We start from the raw sequence: 22,576 nt of genomic DNA on the forward strand, positions 1-22,576 counted from the left end.
AGTCGCGCCGGTAACATCGGCTTTTATTTCTAAATTCTAGTGAAATCCTGTGTACACTGAGTGCGTGTCTGTTCAGTATAAATCACAAGAAACTGACATCACGCTTTTGTCCGTCTTACACCTCGATTTTAGCCTTGATCTCTGTTGGTCACGTTATAGTACGCAATATTGCTTTGCGCGTTCTAGAATTCTGCAGGTAAACAAATGACGTCATTATGGTATGTCAATCCGCGACGGGAAGCGGCCATCGTATTTATGAAAAACTGACACAATATCGCACGCATTTTTATCTCCTAAACAATGTTGAATATTATGTAAACTACATATTTATCATTCCATAAGGTATATGATAAAACCTTTACGGCCCTGATACGGCTTTTGCGGCCCTTGGTCGTACGGCGTACGGGCCCTCAATAGTAACCATTGATTAAATGCAGTAACCACTTCCATGTGGTTATTTTGTTCTGCTTTGAATCTCCTTGCATAATCATACCGGTCAGTACTGAGGTGCCATACTTGTTGGCAAACCTTTATTGCTGATATCTGACTATCGCCAAACACTTCAAGACATTCCCTTCCATGCCTTACTCTCATCTCATTCAATACACATTATTACAAACTTCACTTATAGATTTTGGAGTATAATGTCTCATATTTAAGTCACAACAAAGCGCCCTAAAGGTAATCAGATTGGTGAACCATTCACACATAGGAGTATAAAATGTTCGAGTAGACCATTGCCATAATTAATTCAAGAACATAGCTATATATCATATTAGAACTCGCAACCGCAGTTATTACCTTGTAAAGATGTATCCGTTTAAAACCACTTAGATTTATAGAAAGGTGCACCGCCTTCAGTAAACTAAAATCATTTTGCCTTCTGTATTTCTATGTTGTCCGGTGAACTTGCAGTATTTTTAAGCACGTTTATGTTATCTTGTACATTTACAGTATCGCAATGAGTACTTTACATGACATTAACACTGTACGAAAAGTCAAATTTGTCATATGCTTTACCTGGGTAGTCACAGTTGACAAAGTGCCACCTTTATACCACATTTGCCGTGTTACCTAGGCAAACATGGTATAAACTCAAGAACATAGCAGCTCCTTTTAACTCAAATACAGGGTACAAGTAAAACTCAATCTGTGAGAGATACTTTCTCAAAATCATAACAATGCTCTTGATTGCTATGCCATGGTTTTTAGGGAAGACGATACAGTAGGATTTAAAGTGCATGCCTATGGTACTCGAAAGATAGGCATATCATATAAAGTCCAAGCATCGAATAACTAGGAGCATTTGCATTCCATATAGGGCAATGGGACTGGGTACGAAATGTTGGATGTCTGTCTAAGATGTGAATTGACAATCTATGATAATGGAGTTATCTTTTGGGATTGCAAGGTATGTATGAACAAGGGGCAGTGAGTTGGTATGTACATTTAGGGGAGGGGAGGGTTGCAAGTGAAAACAAGGGAATGGATAGCTCAGATGTGTACACGAACTGGTGACATTAAGACTCGAAAGTTGTAATTGGTGTAACCTTTGTAACTATAGTGAAAGGCAGTTCTGATATGCAGTCACTATCCTTGATATTTACATATCGTTCATTTAGGAAAGAAGGGATGTAAAAGTTTCTCGGGGAAAATGTACAACATTTTGTTTCAATGTGCGTACTACCGTAAGGTCAGGCTCCACTTGGTGTCCAAAGCACTTTGAGTTTTCTCAATTGTACTGTAAGATATAATAACTCTTAATCTTGTACCTTTTGAAATAAACTTTCCCCATTGTTTACATATTAAAGATGACTACTTTAAATTAACTGTTTTGTGTGTGCATACAGTATATCTAGTAAAGAGGAGATGGATGGTATAGATACACTGAAAGTATTATACATGTTGTGGAGGACATTTGAAGCGATTGATAAGCAACATTAGTACATTATCTATAAAGTGAATACATAAAAAGCCTTAAACGCTTGCGTAGTTTCAAGCATTCTTCGGGTAGAGCTATCATGCCTCCTATTATAGGCAAAATCTTACCTGAGACTACTTATGAAGAGTACATTACAAATATCTTTATTCGTAATTCCATTAATCAGTAGGCAAACCGGCAATTTTACATTGCAATAGAAGTTATTTAATCACTGTTTATTGAATTAAATTTCAATGCCGTTTTGGATAAATTAACCAACAAGTCGACTGAACAGGTGTAAATGTGTGTATTGTGCCCATCGATTAGAAGTACATATGTAGACCAGTAGGTATCTAGACCTTAACAGCCGTATACTAATGGAAAAATCATTGCACTCCATTTCTCTTAGACTGTGCGTCACACACTACGCTTCCTCTGTGTACTAAGTTTTGCCATATTCGACAGCATAGTGAATTTTGAGCAGCTGCTTTGAAAATATGACAAAACTGTTATATACGCAAGCGAAATCAGTCCCAATATTTAATAAAACTATTAAATTTACAACATGCTTCAATAAATTTATACAAGTTTTTTTTGAACACAAAAACTATAGGGAAAGTAACCATTGTGGGATTCAGTCTGGCATAAAATTTGCGATTTAAAATGATTTTCTATTTGTTATTCAACTCTTGCAGGACATAGAGTGCCCGGAAGAGTTTAGTGGTTCTTTTTCCTGGGTTCCGTTCAGGCCAGTCGTGTCGATGATACCATATGAAACGTGTGTGTATGAAGCAGGGGAAGGCACACGCAAGTTCTTCTGTTACTACTGCAACTAATTTGTGGCTTTGCTTTTTGTATTTTATGGATCATGTCTTTTAGAATGATTCAGCAGAAAGTCTTTAGAAATTTCTCTTGGGAATAAATTTTAGTTGACAAGGATATTGTTATGGTAAGAAACTGTCACTTTCATCTATTACAGCATACAAATGGCTATTCAGTTAGGAGCCACTGTGCTATATGTAGAAGAAACTTTTTCATCTCTCTGTCTTTCTGAACAGTTATATCAAATGCTATAATGGCCTGACGGATAATTTGCTAAGGATATGTTATTCCAATCTTGTAGAAGCTTTAGGAACATATGACAATAGCAAAAATCCATCAAAACTCATTTTGGACCTTCGGAAACAGTGTCACTCATATATCATAGACGAATTCATCTTGTTTCGGCATGTTTAAGCATTACTGAATCAGTGATGCTTTCAGCTTTTCCAGTGATACTTTACTCTAAAAAACATAAGCACAGTAAATGCCGTCAAGTCAGGTAATGTTAGTTAAGACAGATTCAGAAAAAAAACACATGGTGGACAGAAAAGTATAAATTTCGATGGATAATATCCGTTGGATCTGATCAAATGTATTTGTTTTACATCGTGTCCCCCGTTTTGTCCTTTATCTCGACTCCTTAGGCTGCTGGAAATCAAGGTGACACTTTATTTATGTCAACTTAGTTTCACACTTAACATTTAACGATTACTGTATACAAAGAAGATAACCTGGTGAAAGGAAATAATTTGATGGCTGTCCGTTACTTCTCTCTCACTATTTAGTACCCTTTGAAGGGTCAAACTAAAGGACAGCAGTTAACGACAAAAATATCCAAACTATGTGGACTTTTTCCCGGCACTTGAGTACGTTAATATGAAACATTCCGATTACTACGATTCTCGTTCATCGTAAAAAAGTTTATATTCTTACGCTGTTTCCAACGTGTTTCCAAATCATCAAACAAATTCAACGGTCCGTTTTATTCACCAGTATTAGTCTATTACATGTCAGTAACGCAATTGTCTTTTAACAGCTTGAACAATTTACACAACAGCTTTTACAGATAAGCTTTGATTTATTACTCGGTCCGGGCATTTGTTACTACTTTTAGCAGCAAAACTCAGATGTTGCACAAGCGTACATAATTCTAAAAGAGGATAACTGGCGCAATAGCGTACTTGTACAGCGGTTTATCTAGACAAATCTTGGTTATTCCGATGAAAAATTAGTGGCCTTTAAAACAGTACGCATTCGAGATCCTATTCTTCAAAATGTTTTTATGCAAAATGCATTTGCAAAGTCGTTTGTACTTTACTGGTGATGTTGCAATGTGGAAATGCTTCCCACAACGATTCCCATTCTGTATTGGAAAGAATCTACTTTTAAATGAGGCTGCTGGTAGTCGTCTACAGAGCGAATCAATTACTCATAAACTTCGGAAAAGATGCCGTGCACTTTGTTACCTTAGACATATTTGTAAAGTTATAAATGTCAACGGATTAAAATAAATTTATTTAGTTTTTACTGTAACCTAGCAAATCAACGAGAATGTCGTTGATTGCCTGAGAGTACCCGATTGCTCTCAATATGGGTCGGTGTCTACAAAATAGCTACCCCAGGCAGTATTTTAACGGGGAAATAAATCCAACACAGCTTGAAGTTCGGCTTTCAGAGAGAACATATTGTATAAAAGCAAAAGAAGAAGGTTTTGTACATCGATGCTATTCGACTTGGTTGGACAACAAGAGAAGCATCATGTGAAATCGTCTTTCACCTGATCAATGTACAAGAAATAAAAACCAGATATGAAATTAGTAAACCGTTTTATGACATATAATATTAACTGTTTTATGAAACCACATGCGTCAAAGCAAGTTTTGAAAAATGTCTGACACTTTTCATTCAGGAAAGGTAGGCGTTCTACCTTTGTGTACAACTTCTGAATGGATAAATGAATGAATGAATAAATGAATGAATGAATGAATGAATGAATGAATGAATAAATGAATGAATGAATGAGTGTGTATGGAATGTTGAGAACGTCTACCACTTCGACATCACCATAAATAAATAATTAGCATTCTCTGTATATTATCTCCGATGGAATGGTAAACATCGATGATACTTATTCATAAAGGGAAGTCATATATCCATACAGTGCCTAAGGTACTGTTTCATGCGTCAGTGATTATAGATTTTCAGTAATTTGGCACAAATGAAAATGGCACAGCGACGCGTTATGGGCATCTATAAGAATTATTCGATATGCACAAGCAGTGTAACGAGAAAGTTTAATACCTGTTTTTGTAAATGTGTTGTTCCGAACATTTTTCCTGAATATTCCGTATAAATGATAACTTTATATATCATATATATATATATATATATATATAATTTTATATATATAATATATATATATTATATTATATTATATATATATAATATATTATATATATATATATATATATATATATATATATATATATATATATTTATATATCTGATGGATATCTAATTGTCCATGAAGTATCGAGCTTTATCAAGTTAATACAGGTAATTTACATGTTAAGTGAAGTTTTGTAATTTGTTATTTAACTCCGGAAGTACTGTGCGAAAGTTGATGAAACCTACTAAAGATAATGATCTGATAGATATCTGATTGTTCTGTGAAGCGCACTATTGTGAAATGGACCTGTTGTAAAACCAGTTAGCATATTCACTCTCCATCTGGTATTAGTAGTCTAGAATGTCAGCCTAGTAAAAGTCGAAAACGCAATCATCTTTGAACAGCTTCAACAGTTTTACATAAGAATCTACATACACACGTGCAACACAGATTAGCTCTGATTTATCGTTGGTCGGCAATTGTTACTACTTTTGGAAACAAAAAACATATGTTTCACAAGCAAAACCGTAACACATTGGCTGGCATGCCAACTGACAGCAGTTAAGTATAGTGTTGTCGAGTGCGCCAAGATGAACGTAGTTAGAAACACATTTTCAGCCCCTTCCGAACTATCTCAAATGTGTCGTGTAATATATAGATTTCTCAAATGACAAGGAGATCGGGGATTATTATTGTTTCCAATCAAGTATATTTCTTTGATAGTTGATAGTCACTAAAACATGTAAATATTTGTGTATTTTCGCTGATAGTAATTTTTTTGCATACATGTAGGTATTGTGTCGACGGGTATGTCAGGTTATCCGAAACGTTAATTTACTTCTTAGCCCAATACAAATTCGTGTAAAAACGGGCAACAAGTTCGCACTGATTTATTGGTACGTGAATTTATCTTCTCACTTCCTGGCATTTTGAGAAGGCTATGACCCCATTTTTACTGCTGAAAACAAAAACCAAGGAAGGGCTACTATAATCTACTGATATGGACTAACGTATCGATTAAATTACCTTAAGTGTGTGACCCATTGCGTTTTGTTTATAATCAAATTAAGAATATAACAGCAACTGTAACAGTGTCTCTTGCTGGCGCAATCTTTCTTCTTTACATACCAAAAGAATGCGGGTGCGTTGAGGCTACAATTTGATGGTCAGTAAGAGGCAGCATTGTAAAACCAGCAGATAAGAACTGAATGTGCTCACGTGTTGATATACGGTGAACAGACTAGAGAAAATTTTAGCATTTACTCAACAGAACAACGTGTGCTAATGTGACCCCTGAATAGAAGGAATGACGTGTTATATGACTGACTTGTACAGATTTTGAGTTTGACAAAATTACAAACTTAGTTATCATGCATCGAAATTGACCGCTGATGACTCGACATGTATTGATATTTATAGGACACTATTGGACACATGAAATGATACAGTATGACATGAATTAATGCATACTATTTGACTTTTATGAAATTGTGTAAAACAATTGTACCTTTGACCTGTCTCAAACGACGACGAGCAAATCAATTGTACCTTTGACCTGTCTCAAACGACGACGAGCAAGGAGATGTTACGCAACATTTGCATACCCCAGATTAATCACTAACCCAAACACAAGAACAAAGACAGACAGTGTATATTCTGACAGCAGTTCAATTCAGCACACAACGCGGAGTGGAAGACAGACTTCTGATAAGACTAGACGTATATACGATCTACTGCCAGAGTAACTATCTCTGACGAGGATTTATTGTATTATGTTTTTCAATATTCCTGTCAATAAACCCAATTCATACCAATATAATGGACAACCGTGTGAGGCGTGTAATAAGAACCATCAGATATCTGTCATATCATTATATGTAGCAGGTTTCATCAACTTTCGCACAGTACTCTCAGAGTTAAATCACTAATTACAAAACTTTATTTAATATGTAAATGAGTTAATTATTAACTTGGCACGCCCAATTCTTCTCTGTACAATTGAATATTTATCAGATCAATATCTGTAGCAAGTTTCATCAAATGTTATGCTGTAATTTTGGAGTAATATCACTAATTGCAAAGTTCGTTAAATATGCAAATGAACCCTTAATTAACTCCGCACAACTAAATGCTTTACAGCACAATTCGATATCTATCGGATTAGTATCTGCAGCAGATTCATCAAATTTCGTGCAGTTATTTTGCAGTTATATGACTAATTACAAAACTTCATAAAATATGCAAATGAGCTATTTGTTAACTTGACACTGCCAAATGCTTGTCAGTACAATTAGATATTTATCAGATCAATATCTGTACCATATTTCACTGACTAGACTGCCGTAATTTCAGAGTTACAACCTAATTACAAAGTTCATCAAATATGCAAATGAACCCTTTATTAAAGGGACATTATTTGTATCTTTTCATTTTTTTTTTGCATTTTTTCGATGACTGAAATCCCCGGTCAAATCAATAGGAGACCTAAATTGTGACTATGGACGGCTTCAAGGATATGTAAAACCACCTTCTTGCTCTTTACGGCAAGGTTCAATGTTGGTAAGGGCATCCGCGCGATTTGAACCAACCGCCATTATTGAACCCCAGCACATGATCAATATTACTACGCATACGTCAACTATCAAAGTACAGCTAGAACGCTGAGCGGCCGTCACCTACACAGTAACTTCAGCACAATGCATATCGATGAGCTCACGGCACATAAACGAATGCACGTCTCACAAACTACTGTCAAATAGTGAAATAAACAGGGCATTTGCTTGTAAGTTTGATTTTAGTGTTGATGACACGGACTTTGAAACAAATAAAACCAGGGTCAATGGTAAAACTAAAACGATGTCAGATTGCTGTGGTGATAGTGAAACAGGTACAGAGTAGTGCATTTCCTGTGCATTTGATCGTTAGCAAATCTTCGTCAACTTTTAAGATTTTTAGGGCATTTTCTTGCCATTACGTTGGTTAGTTTTACAAACACGACATGATCACTTGTTGGACTTGGAAACATCGCACTCGGACTGAACAGTGCACGGTGTAGCATCTGTGACATCGTGACACTGCGCCGAGCGGGTGCTGTACTGTCGATTGATACTGCTCGCGATTGGAGTCACCTCTCGATACACAAGATCTGTTCGAATGTTGTTATTCTCTATGCATCGTGTGATTATTTGTATCAGTTGCATTACATTTCGAACCAAAAGTGAGTATATCGCAATGACAGTTGCCTAGACCCTATACGTTGCTTACGGCCTCCGTGCCTCCGACCCACTCCCAAAAGTGGGTTTTGCGGCTGAGTTTAGAAGCGCAGCTGAGCACATTGTGTACCTATAGCCCTGCATACAGGTCTGTGTGTTCCCGGCGGCATACGGCCTCCTCGCCGTATAACGCCGGGAACACAAAGACCTGTACGCAAGGCTAATCGTGTACCCAGGCGAGGCGGGTGTGCTCGAAAACGAAACTCAGTGCAAGTTTGGGATTAAAAATGGGTTGTTTTTGGTGGAGAAACTGCACGCCGCAACCGAGGTGCTGCCAGCGATTTGGCACAACCCTGCCACGCAGAGCTATAGCTTTCACCCAACAACATACATGATGTACGTGTCAGTAGCCAAAGCAGCTCAATCATAGACAGTAGTCTGAGTAGAGGCCCCTCTGTTATAATGCTTCAATTTCGCGATTACCTCGACAATAACGTGACTGTCTACTGAAGTTTATCCCTTCATTACATGTATACTCTGTTTTGACATTTCTATGCCTACAGTCTTTGGGCAAGTCTACATATGGAGGTACAAACGAGACGAAAAAATAGGCCTTGTCCGAGTCGTCGGCTTCTTGCAGCTAGTTGTAGGCATTTGAAATGCCCATTACAAAAATGTGCTCTGTAGCAGCAAAGAATGGTGTATCTAAGAGCAGGATTGGCCGTCAAGATCTCCATGAAAAACTGACCGTCAAAATGTAACTGAGCAAACGGCATCGGTAATAGGGAATCCCGAAACTGCTACACTGCGCTCTCGACTTTCACTTCCCATGGTTTATTTTTTTACACGCGGATGCTTACAGCGGCCTAGATAGCAGTTAGCAGTGTGGTCTGATCGCAGGTCAACGGTAGCCCACAATTAACCTCTGACCCAAGGTTTTTCTATACTGTGTACGCAAACGGGATGGAAGTTGTCTATGGTCGACCGTTCTGTAGACATCTTTCAATAAGTCGAACAACATTATCAACTTCTCGTTTGCAACAATATAAGGTCAAAAGATACAAATAATGTAGTTTTAGTTAACCTCCATGAGATGCAAAATCTCAAACGAAATAATGAATATCAATTTCAATAGTATATCTCCAATAATCCTGTATGTGCAACCAGAAGATCATGTGCATCAATACTATGGTGCCAGATTGTTGAATATTGACAATAGCATCCTGTGTACACAAGAAATTCGCTGTAGTTCTAGAAGTGATTTCAACGTGTAGAATTGTTGGTAGGCTCACACATTGTGTAATGATACTAATACATGTACTTTAGAGTCCCATTTGTTCCGATTTGTATGATCAAGGATTTCTCAGTGACAGCTGGCAGAAAAGGCCAAAAATATCGTCAAGGACAGTGTGCTCATATTTGGTTTGAATCGGTCCATTCAAGAAATATTTAAACCAGAAAAACAAGAATGACAAAAGTAAATAAGGTCTGAAACTTTAGATACTGGAGGCATATTATGTATTCCAAATCAGACACATAAATATCAAACTAATGAGACAGTGATATCAGAAAGAAGACTGACCACATCTTCAAATACACCTACGGCAAGTTAAACGGTATTATAGATCAATATGAGCTTCTGCTACTCAAATGATGAGTGACAGCATACCTAACTGCGACTTAATTGATTCTTTACATTGCATCACTCACAAATGTATCAATCTTCTACCAAACCTGACTGGCTTAGCGTGCCAGCAGGGTACGCTTACCGGTTCTGGACACCTAGTACCATACCAGTGCTATATGCATACTTGTCTTATCCGGCCAGAGAAAATTTACTTGCCCCTCTTGTTATGACAATTATATACGATCACTCAATAGAAAAGAAACAGGACAAGAGAGATTGCGACGACATTGGCATGTGGATAGTATATATAATGTTAATAGCAATATGTCCGTTACATAAAAGGTCAGAGTGCACGAGAACTGTTTAATTTCCTTTTAGGTACACTGACCTTCCTGTAGTTGGCTTCCTAAAAAAAATTAGGGAGAGTAAGTAAACTAAAAAACGCATATGCTTATTATTTATAACCAAAGTCTATGAGAATAATGGAAAATAGAAAACAAAAGACTTCAACATCATGATTTATAAGAGCCAAACCGTGTGACACCTATGTCTATATCTTGTCATACTTATTCATATATAAGAATTACAAAATCAGGGAAGAATTGGGTGTGCAATTGGGGAATCGAATGCAATATCTGCAAATGCTTACGTAACGATAAATCTTGAAATTAACATAGTTTCACACCAGTGACGACTGATCAAATCAAGGATTATATTCCGGAGGCTCAAGTGATCCCGTTGTGGTAAGTGATCCCTTTCAAACTTGTCACTGAAGGGTTGCGTCGATTTTCTGCTTCCAATTGAAATACATCATCACTCTTTACGAAAGAGTGTGTTCACAGATACTTGGAAAGTAGCAACAGTCGTGTACCATTGAGAAAAAAGACAGATGCTTGGAGAGAGTTATCAAATTCTAGGAAAAACCAATAACATCAGCTTTATTTCAAACTTACTTGAACGTATAAGGGTTTCTTAATGTTTCTCTTCTGGATTATCAATTTGCAAATAGAAAGTTTTACAGCACGCAAATCGTGCTCTGTAGAATAATCTTCCAATGTAATATGTCAAGTCACAGGGCGGCGCTGTTGATTTTTCTTGACACCATTGATCATTGTGCATTAAACAGTGGAGCACAGTTTTGGATTGTAAAACACTGTAATGAATTGGTAAATAGTTTAATCTCTAGTTGCCAAAAGATCATAGAAAGTGTCAATTTCCGAGAGTATTTACAAAATCATGAATCTTACTTTTTATGTCCCACAGGGAGCATGTCTTCAGCCCTTCCTTTCCACAGCTAATGCAACTTCATTGTTCAAGACAATCGACAGATATGACGATTGGTTTTGGCTATGCTGATGATAATCATGAAGTTACTGGCAGTATTAAAGCGCAGCGGTCGTCGCGCTGCGCGTGCGCGATTTTTTCTTGATAAACCACAGAGAAAGGCGTGAAGCGGTTACCTAACTCATCCATGTTCGCCTCGCCTCAGGTTGCTCTCGCCTCTCTTTTCCGAATAGTGCCGACCATGCATCCTTCGGTAATTTTCGGATTTTCGCCAATTGTTAAGCGAAAGTATGTTCGGCAAAGTTTGTGTTGTTGTTGTCGTGTGGTGATGAGTGGAATTGACGTACCGGCGAAAACGGGAGTCTTTTGAGCTTCAGGAAAGTGAGTTTTACCGTTTTAAAAATTCCTCTCATATTTTTATGAATATATAATGAGTGTGTTTGAACCAAATAATTTGAAAGTCTTTTATCGATACTGTCTGGCTTTACTCAATGGTTTACGGTCAGTCATACCGTCTTTTACACGTGCGTCAAGGAAGGACATGTTTATGAAACTGCTGGCGTGTTATGTTTTGATTGGCACGAAGCAGTGTTTCTGGCCTGAGAGCTCACAAAGTAACTATGGTTGCTACGCGACTGGCAGTACGATGCCATCTCGTCGTATTTTTCGCATAATCTCGTGTAATTATCAACCACAAACAAATCCTCCAAAAAGTTTAACACCTTTGAAGCTCATTTTAATATGAAAAGTCAATAGTCTACGACCATGGAACAAAAGGCATGCATGTGTTTCCAGTCTGTCTATACTATTTGTCTGTGGATAAACATAAATGTTTGTAAACATGTCTTCTCAACTTCAATCGGAGTGAGATGGGAGCGGTCCCTCACTTTGTTAACGCCGTTGTAAATGCAATAGTAATATATTAAGATCTAAAACGAACTTCAGTGGTTTATTTCTGTCTATAAACTCATGTAAGGCTACGAACATTGAGACACTCAGCACATTATGTCGCTGACTTAACTACATGCAGTCACAGTGAACGAGTGGGTTTGATCACGCGCTGTCACGCTGGTTGTACACAATGCTATGTACAGAACGGTAAAAATACATCACTAAAATGATCAACATTGTATATATATATATATATATATATATATATATATACGCACACACACACACACACACACACACACACACACACACACATATATATATATATATATATATATAATATATATATATATATATATATATATATATGTAGACCAGCAACAAGCACAGTGCCTATCACAAAAATTACACTTAAGACCATAATCGGCAAGTCAGAGCAGGACACGGGAGATGCTGTTGCTTCGATTAAGGAGAAGGTCACCGCGTTGACATACACGGATATATGAGAGAATCCGGTCCCTCAACCAGCTGCACAACGTACCGGCCCCCGCGACGACCTGGCTCACGACCAACTGTTGATCACCATTTCTTACTTCTTCTAGTACGTGGCAAGAAATAGTCAAATGACAAGACACAATAGACAAAACGAGCGGGTTTTCGCGGCATTTGGCAGGAAAATTGCATGGCTACACATAGGGACGTATTAAGAGATTCAACAATAACAATTTCAGTTTATTCAGTACTTGTGGCCTCCGGCCAATATGTACAACAGTAGCAGTAAAGTTGCTTACAGATCGCTAGTCAATGCAATAATTGCATCCACAAAAAGAGAGAGAAAAAAAAGATAACTTATTTACAAATAAATAAGCATCAGAGAATACAACTATATACTTAACTTACGCATCGATGGTAAGTTCTTTCCTACGTTTTGTTGCTAGAAAAATATATTTACTCAGTTTCCTCAATGTGGCAGTATTTTGTGATGAAAGAAGTATCTTAAATTTGTACATTACAGGAGGGTTAAAATAATAGGAAGACATGTACTTAGCTCTCAAGTCATTATACGTCGGACATACGAGAAGAAAATGGTACTCATCTTCTACTGCCTGCAAATTACACAACTCACATAGTCTATCTTGTCTTGGAATATTATTCCAACGACCTGTCTCGATCCTCAGAGTGTGTGATGATGTTCTAAAACTACAAAGAGCATGTCTGAAAACAGGGTTATCTATACAGGTCAAGTATGGCTCTAATACCAGCTCTTTTTTGAAGGTAGAATAAAGATAAAGTTTGCTACTATTGTTGATATCATTCAGCCAGCATTGTGCATCGATATCACTACACCTTTGTTTAAAAAGCCGTAAAAACAAGGTTTCATTACCAACCCCTTGATGTTCCCAGACTTCGCCAAAACCATAACTCTGCAGCAGCCTCTCACTCCCCTGGCCCTATCCTGGCCATAAGTCATACCTATAACATCAATCTTGCTTTTTTGAAATTCGTAGCATCGGTATACAATTCTATTTCTATCCATTTTCAAAATTCTTAACCAGTATCTAATGATTTTACAATAAATATTTACTGTCATTGTTGGTCTACCCAACTCCCCTCTCATAGCAGTAATGGATGTATTGCTGTATAGTTGTATAGTATTTTGAAGTACATAGCGCAGCATCTTATTGTGAGTTTTTTCAATATCTGGAGCATGGTGGAAGCCCCAGATTTCAGCACCATAAAGTAAAATGGGGAGTATTTTGCAGTCAAATAATTTCAAGGCAATAGTAACAGGCAGTGGACCAAATTTAAAAAGACAACTGATCAGACCATGCAAGGCTCTGTTAGCTTGTTCACTCAAAGTTTTTTGTGCTTGAAACCAACGACCGGTCCAGGATAGGACAATGCCAAGATAGCTATAAAAAGAAGTTACAGCAACAGGCTGGTTGTTATACGACCAGTTTTCATACTTTCGAAGACCACCACCCCTCCTAAAAACTATAACTTTGGTTTTACTGGTATTAACAGTAAGTTTCCACTTTGAGCAATAAAGATACAATTGATCAAACAAGCGCTGCAATCCTATCTTTGAACTGCTGATCATAGTAAGGTCGTCTGCAAAGAGCAAATACAAAATTCTTAAAATACCAATTTCGACACCAGAATACTGGTGCGTATCAGCTAGAGTAATTCCAATATCATTTACAAAAAGTGTGAATAAAAGGGGTGACAATACTGATCCCTGTTGTACACCAAAACTGCAATCAAAGAAATCTGTAAAACCTGACGGGGTTCTGACACATGATTTTACATTGCTATACATTGACAGAATAACTCTATAAACTTTACAAGAAACCCCACACTGAATAAGCTTATAAAACATACAGTAATGATCAATTCTGTCAAATGCTTTTTCAAAGTCGATGAATGCTATATATAGTCTACTTCTCTTGTGTGCCAAGTACTTTGAAATAATGGTGGATAAATAAATAGTTGTCTGAAGTACAGTATGTTTTCCTAAAGCCAGCCTGCTCATCAACAATTGGATACATTTTCTCGAGCCATATGCGAAGTCTGTTATCAAGGATACTACAGAAAATTTTTCCCATAATAGGAAGCAGAGTTACCCCTCTGTAGTTGCCAGCACAATTATTGTCACCTTTTTATAAATTGGAGTTATAATACCTTGCGCCCAGGCAGCCGGAAAGTGACCAGAGTCTAAGACAGCATTAAAAGTTTACACATCATTTGTCTAGCAATAGGTGTACAGCCTTGAAAACATCTGGTGATACACCATCCAGACATGGGGCTTTACCACACTTAAGTTTCTTGATACAATGGTCTACTTCATCAATTACAATTGGCAAATTCAAGTCATCTACATCCATATTTAAAAATTGTCCTCATTTTCAACAGTTTCAACAAAATCCCTAATTTCTTCATGAATGGAACAAAATCCTCGTTTTCAAACCTGGAGTATTTAACAATGTTGAGAAGTACCCAAACCAATCATCATTTTGTATATTCTGGGACACTGGAGCTGATTTTCCTTTAACAAGAGACCAAAATTCTCTTGAGTTCACATTCTTGGCTGTTGTTTGTAACTTTTCGAGATTTTTACTTTTATGAGCTTTCTTTTTATCGTTAATCAGCTCTCTATACTCCTGTTTACACTTTTTTAATAGTTCTAAATTGTTTGTTGACCTATTATTCCTAAAACCATTCAACTTTGAATTGAGTGAACGCTTCATTCTCTTACAGTCGCTATCATACCAGGTATTACCTTGACATTCATTATTTGTTGACCTTTGATTACAATTGTAAGTACGCTTCATTTCACTTGCAGCAGACTTGATCATATTTAAAAGACATTCAGCAGCTTGTTCAATTGATGAATCATCAACAAGCGCATTGAATTCACAAATCTGGTCCTTATTCGAGTTGAATTCCAATATTGTAAAAAAGATTCTTGCTTACTACTCTCCCAGAAAAATCTATCATAAGAAGGAGTTAAAATTCCAGTACTAAGGTTACCATCGATGGTATTTACTGATGCCTTGAAATGACATTCTCGAGGTACATTGATATCAAATACAAGGGGTTGATGGTCAGACTCCACTCTCTTGTCAATGTAAAACTTGTCAATATCTGAGAAATTACATACATTGGTGATAAGGTAGTCTATGACACTACATCCAGAGTGGCTAACATACGTAAAATCACCACTTCCTATTTCTCTGAAAAGCCTACCATTGACAATACTTAATTCCGTAGCTTTGCAAAAATCAAGAAACTTCTGGCCAGATGTATTTACTGTCTTATCGCTTGAAACCCGTTTGTGAACATCAATATTGGAGAGGGATGATACAAAGTCAATTGGAAGCACAAAATTTGTTACATCCTCATTTACACAATCTGTCTTGTCAGCTGTACGAGCATTGAAATCTCCACAGATGTGAAAACGTGAATTTGGAAACTTGCTAGAATACTTAGCTAACTCAAACTCTAAAATTTCAAGTGTGTTATCACTATTGCTTTTGTCGTATTCATCAGGAGGAATGTAAACAGTTGCAATTACAATTAAAGGTGACTTCTCGACATGATTACAATAAAGCGATATCCAGACAATATTGTCAGAGACACTCGACATTTCTTTTACAACCATAGAAAGAGCGTCTTTAAAAAATACATTAATACCACCTGGATGTCTTCATATTTTGATTTCTTGCAACCAGCCTTCTTAAATGAACTAAACCCATCAATTGTACAACGTGAATCATGTTTTATCCAGGTTTCTAGCAAGAAGATAACGTCAAATTGTTGCAAATAAGAAATGAAATCTAAATCGCACATTTTGGAGATGAGACCGTGAATATTCCAACAAATGAACTGAATTTGATTTTCGGTTGAAGTTCCATACGAGGAATTCTGTATAAACGTCGGATGTGGATGTGGTGATGATTCTCTTCGGTGTGTGTAATTACCTTGGCCTTGGCCGTCTTCCTAGCTGTTCGTCGACTCTGCTCTCGACAATGGGCGAATATCATCTTGTATACTGTCATAGACGAATGTTCTTCCATCGATCTTCAATTTGTCAAATGTCAGAAACGCTCTCTTTCCTTCAGCTCTAGCCGATACAAGATACTGTCCAAGCTTTCTCCTCACGTCACGTACTCTTCGCGTAAAATCCTCCGATATTCTGTATTGTGTGCCCTTCAGATTCTTGGCCGCCTCAAACACCTGTTTGCGTTGCTGGTGGCGGGAAAATTTAGCGATGATTGGCTGTGGTCTTGATCGGGCATTTGTGAGACGATGACCCTGTCAAACTCATATCGCTTCCATCGATCCCAAGCTTATCGGTAATAAATGATTTTACCTTAGCTTCTGACTGATCCCATGATTCGTTTCCATCTTGAGCTATGCCTTTGAAGATTAGATTGTCCCTCTTCATCTGGCCTCTCATGGCGTCTAATTCATTTGTCAAGTCATAAAAGATTCTGTGCACGGTCATGGCAGAGATCCGCAACGGCCAGCTAGTGTAGGCCAACCGGTGCTAAGCAAACTTTGTTGTTGTACCCCCTGATTGCCGGGTAGGTCTGAATCCTCTTTCAAATGAAGTAACCCCAACAAAACAAGAAGACCTATGAAGCTCCTTCGCTTGACTTGATACCTGTACGCGGAATTCTCGTTTGCACCCCCGACGGGTAAACGTCGTACTGGAGTTGGATTCTCCACAGCCGAGTGTAGCGCGCCATATACCCGGTTCTCTTGACGAGGACGTTCATGCAGACCACGGAACAGACGCTTCTTGCTGCAGCGGGCATTGCTCTGCGAGCTGTAGATTTCTGTAGCTTACGCTTTTGTCAATTGTACTCCTGTTGGGCCACTTGAAATGAAAGTTCTCGTCCTTGCTAGCGATGTCGTAGACCAGAGCCCGGTCATTGATAGTCTGTTGGCATACACACGCGCACGGGTAAGTGCTTAGCTCCATTTAGTCTTTGTATTGCCATTCAAGGTACTTCTAACTACATGCACGCATATGTTGCAATCGATTTGTAAAATAAAACAAATATGACGCTAGACCTAAATATGTCATCACCTGACCGATTTGCGATATAATAAACGCTCTATTTAATGTCTAACCTCAATATTCTATAAAAAATAAACCTAAACTTAAACACAATATGCAATACGTGTTGGCCATCTACTTTGCAGTACGTACTAAAATAGGAACGCTTAAGGTATGCTACGGACGTCATACAATTTATTAATGAAACTGCATCATTCCATAGAATTGACAAATTTTTCATGTGATACAATTTTCTTCAAGACTAACTCTCTTGAATACCGTTTTGGCTTGTTTTGTCTATGGACGATTTTATTTGTCTCAAAATATTATGGCTTTTTACTTAAAAAGTGGATACACCTTAACTCCTTGTAGCTTCAAAACTAATCTTTTGAAATATTCATCTGTTAGGTTTTTTAAAATCTCAACATTTAATCTTCAATATAAGGGAAAATGAGAGAGAATTGTTTCAACCGCACCGTTTCAATCACCTTTAATGCAAATGCCCAGAAGGGCGATGCTAAAAACTGCCTCTGCTGTCACTTCTTACCATTCATCCGGGACGTTTTGCCATAAACTGTCAAAAAATGGTCAACACAGAGTTGATCATAGACCTAAATTTTTCCTTCATCTTCTTTCCCTACTTAGTCGTGGATCGTATGATTATCAATTTGCACAATCTCTCAAAAACCATTATTTTCATTATCCGTACATAGACGCTGTGGTAATTTTTTGCAGCTATAGGAATGATCTACAGCTGGAGCCTTAAACAAACTCGCGCATTGTAAGATTGATACAACAGCTTTTATTTCGGAAATGTCAAGCGAAAACAACGTTTTGTTTATGCAGTGGAAGGTAAAATATGTTTTTTGAAAGATTAAGACATTATGCATATTGGCTTTCACATGATCCTTATGTAAAAAGTGATCACAAAATACAATTTTGCTATGTAATAAACCATGTGCATAGACACTTGAAACACTGCTGCATACTCTGATGTTTTTATTTTTCCAAAATAATGCTTCTCAAAGGTAGAATCGACAAAATTTATATTCACAAGAGCTTTCAGTGCAGGCTGTCATGGCGGCTGCCATCTTGAAAATACCCACGATGCAACATGTTTTTTGCTCATGTACGGCGTTTTCATGCTCAGCTTAACCTTTTTTAGCTCATGTAGGGTGTTTTTATGCTCGACCTAACTTTTTTTTTTGCTCATGTATGGTGTTCACATGCTCGGCTTAGCTCTCTATGGGAGCCTTGGGTGCGGGTTTGGAGACAATGTAAGATACTAGGGAAAGTAAAACTTTCGTTTAGGTTCTTGTGAAAGAAGTTAAGTTCTATTTAGGCAAGCCAGTAACGAAAATATACGAGCACACGATGAAAATACCTTTGAAATGTTTTATTCGTACAGCAACAAAATCACGAACGAGACTCGAGTTACGACGCTACAGCTTACAGTGAACTAACTTCACGTTTTACCTCATCCGCTCACACATTCCTTTCTAAGATGGTAAATTCGGCATATTTGACGACTGAGGACATGTATAGTTCTTGGAGATAAACTGGATGGTGCGGCCATTATATCCACTGTGCATTCATAGATGTCGAAGAACTGCTTGCTCCATGCTCTCAGCTGCTCGATCGAGTTTGAAATCGAACGTTGGCGCGGCGCGAGTATGTTGACCCGATGATCGCGAAGGGATGAGTTTATATTTCAAAACACGAACACACACTCACTTTACACACTCCAGCCTATTTTTACATCCACCGCCATTTCAAACTCAAAATAAATCTTCTTCAAAGTTTGAAAACTTGTGTCGACATCTTAATATTTAAATTGTTCGCTTTAAAAGTGTGTCATAAACCCTCCTTTGAAGTGGAATGCCCAACAGGGGAATAATATTAAAAAGTGATACGGTTGTCATCACTCCTTAGTAACCAACTTTTTATCAGTACAGCGATGAACAAGCAAGGTCTATTTCAGTTGATTACGTTTTTACTTTAGTTAATTTGCGTAACAAGAAAATTGCTGACTTCATCAACATTTCTATCGTAGTAGTCGACATTATTTCTGTTGCTATATCTGGTTTTGAGTCATATTCGTGTTATATGTTGTAGATAACATGGTGATTTATTGCAAATGTGCCATATATGTACTCCGAACAAATATAACTCGAGACAAATCGGAAGACCTCATACACAGTGGAATACTTTGCGGTCTGTTGTAACAACTACGATATCGCCATGGTAAGTACTTTACTCAATATCAGGTATAGTAGTGAAATGCGATCTTGTATAATTATAATGATTTACAAGTTGGGGCTATTGTCTCTATAATTAAATATTGTTGCAAAGATTCTAGTTTTCCAAGCGCATGAGGAGAGTTTATGTGATATGTTTATTTCAACCAACAGTTTGGTGGTATGACAAAAACGTGTCTGTGTGATTTTCCCTTCACCGGAATCTTTCATTACACTTGAAAAATGTAAAGTGTAGTTTTTGTCAAGCTCGATACATTTTTTTGCAGTACAGACTAATTTAAAAGATATTTGAGCAAGGGATGTTACATTTTGCGCCAAAACAATCATATAGATCAGTTTGCAAGTGATCAGCATATGGTCTTACTTAAAGCGTAGTGCAGAAAAAGGAATGTTGACAGCATATGCAAAAGCACTAGTTTTCAACATTGTTGAACAAATTGCCAATGCCTAACTTGTCACGGACAAGCATTTCAAAGTCTAACTAGATGATAAACAACATTTTGTCACTCACGGGGATGTAGTTCTTGTGAATTATTCAGTTCAGAACGCGTGCAGTAACGATCGTACTAATTTTTTTCAGATATAATGATCGGACGAGTCGACTTTCGACTACTTTCCATAATTAAACACAGTTAATACTTTCAAAGGACGAACGTAAAATTAAAAACAAACTGTACGTTTGTTGAATTTAAGCGAACAATGACTGGTAGTGTGCACGGAATCGATGTACGTCATGAGCAATTTATCTTTTCAAGCGAAAACGTAATCGTAATTAAGATTTTTTTGAATGCCAAGTAACTACATCTCCTCGTATATCCCGTTAGTCCTTTCGTAATTGAATTTTACCCATATGATCAAAGTGTATGTCATTGATATGAAAGCATAATATCTTTCATGCTCTACTAGGTTTTGTTCTACCGATACACCATTGGCTCAGTCTTCACAATGCTATTGGTACACGTTCGTGGCGATGATCAACCGATTTGTGAAAAAGTCACAGTTAGCATTGATATAGACGGAAGGATATACGGAAGCAACTGTTCGTTGACATCATCATGTCCATCAGATTTACTCGAAAAGGTTCAAAGCATCCGAGATGGCCTTGTAGATGTTGCCATCGAACTGCAAAGTTACTTTGCTGGCAAAAGCTCCGGAGAAACCTTCTCATGGGTTGACATACCAGAACATCGTTTGGACAAGGGATTGGCCATGGTATGTAAAAAGAGTACAAACAATGGTGCAAATGGGGTTCAGATAGCGATAGGGGTAAAGCTGTCCGTCAGCAGAACCATCAATCTAAGGGTAGATCATTCAGGTATTATATTATGATCCGTTGAAAAGAGCTGAATAATAATTGGTCAAAAAACAGATGATGAATTTGTTCCACAAAAAAAATATGTATAAAAGAGAATATGGAAGAATGATGGGTTTATTATTATAAGTATAGCTGGAGACAGCACCTATAGTGACAGTGCTTTGGCGCGATTTGTTAATAAGGTTCCAGACACTAATTAGACCTTTGCATTTAATCTAGGGCAATTGGCCTGGAGATGTAATATTGGATTACTGTCTTAGATTTGAAAATTCACTTTATGAAAACGGAGTCACACTTTGGGATTGCAAGGTATGTGGTTTTAGAAATTTTACACAGTGATGGACGTCAAAACTTCTATAAGTAGTATAAGCACTGCCACTTCTGGCACAGAAACTACTCTAACAACTTTTTTGTTACCTTTAAGCTTCTACCTGCATTTTCAATTTTAGTGAAATTCTTAATTTTCTGTTTTTAGCCATTCAGCACCATTTCATCAAAACTGCTATTTTTGTGCTTTGAGCCTCTCAGCACCATTTAGCTTCCCCTCCCCGTAGGAGGGAGCAAGGGCGGGGATTGGTGAATATCTAGGCACCGGGATGTTGCCCACAAACCTCTCTCATACATTTATTTTACTTTTAGGGCCTCCCTGCTCCTTTGTGCTCGCCTTCCCAACCTCTGGGAGGAGCAAGGGTAGAAAAATGGTGGAAGGGGACTGGTCCACTCACCTTGGGCCCAATCCCTTGAGCTTTTCCCCTCGAAGCAAGCAAGGGTTGGGAAATTGAGGGATTATGCTCTAAAGTTCAGATCATATATAATCATTTCTAGATCTTTTTACACTTCCCATCACCTTTTCCAGGGCGGGAGGGGCTGCTCACAAACTGAACGGTTGTCCATTTTACTGGAAAAGAGGAGGTGTCTACTGCACCATTGGTTGTCAAAACTGCTATTGACCTGAAAAATTTTGAGCCCCAGTAAGGTTAGCCAAAGGTCAGTGAAGCACCAAGGGGGGGGGGGCAATGAATCATGGTAGTTTGTGAGCACATAAGGTACAAAATAAATTCTAAAAGGGATGACTGGTAACATCTTTTGAGAATAGCTGTTGTTATTGATTTGTAGGGCTTAAAGTACATATCTCACCTATCTTTTGTTTATCTGATCTTAATCGAATCGAATAAAACAGTTATCAATATTTCAAAAAATCCATAACGTTCTCGTGGTAACTTAGTCTAAAATAGTGTATTTCACTGTCAAAGTTGTGGGAAATCCACCCTGTCTGGAAACGTTCGTGTTC

General features: G+C 37.6%; 1 long non-coding RNA gene across 1 annotated transcript in view; it reads left to right on the forward strand.

Annotated features, from left to right (window-relative positions):
- LOC139114691 (uncharacterized) overlaps nucleotides 1-2,862 on the forward strand; it is a 3,947-nt gene extending 1,085 nt beyond the window's left edge. The window contains exons 2-3 of the long non-coding RNA XR_011547929.1: nucleotides 1,322-1,411; nucleotides 2,617-2,862. This is a non-coding gene — a long non-coding RNA (uncharacterized lncRNA). The remainder of the gene's footprint in view (nucleotides 1-1,321; nucleotides 1,412-2,616) is intronic.
- The last annotated feature ends 19,714 nt before the right edge of the window (nucleotides 2,863-22,576 follow it).

Source organism: Ptychodera flava, chromosome 16, assembly GCF_041260155.1.
Source record: "Ptychodera flava strain L36383 chromosome 16, AS_Pfla_20210202, whole genome shotgun sequence".
NCBI lineage: Eukaryota > Metazoa > Hemichordata > Enteropneusta > Ptychoderidae > Ptychodera > Ptychodera flava.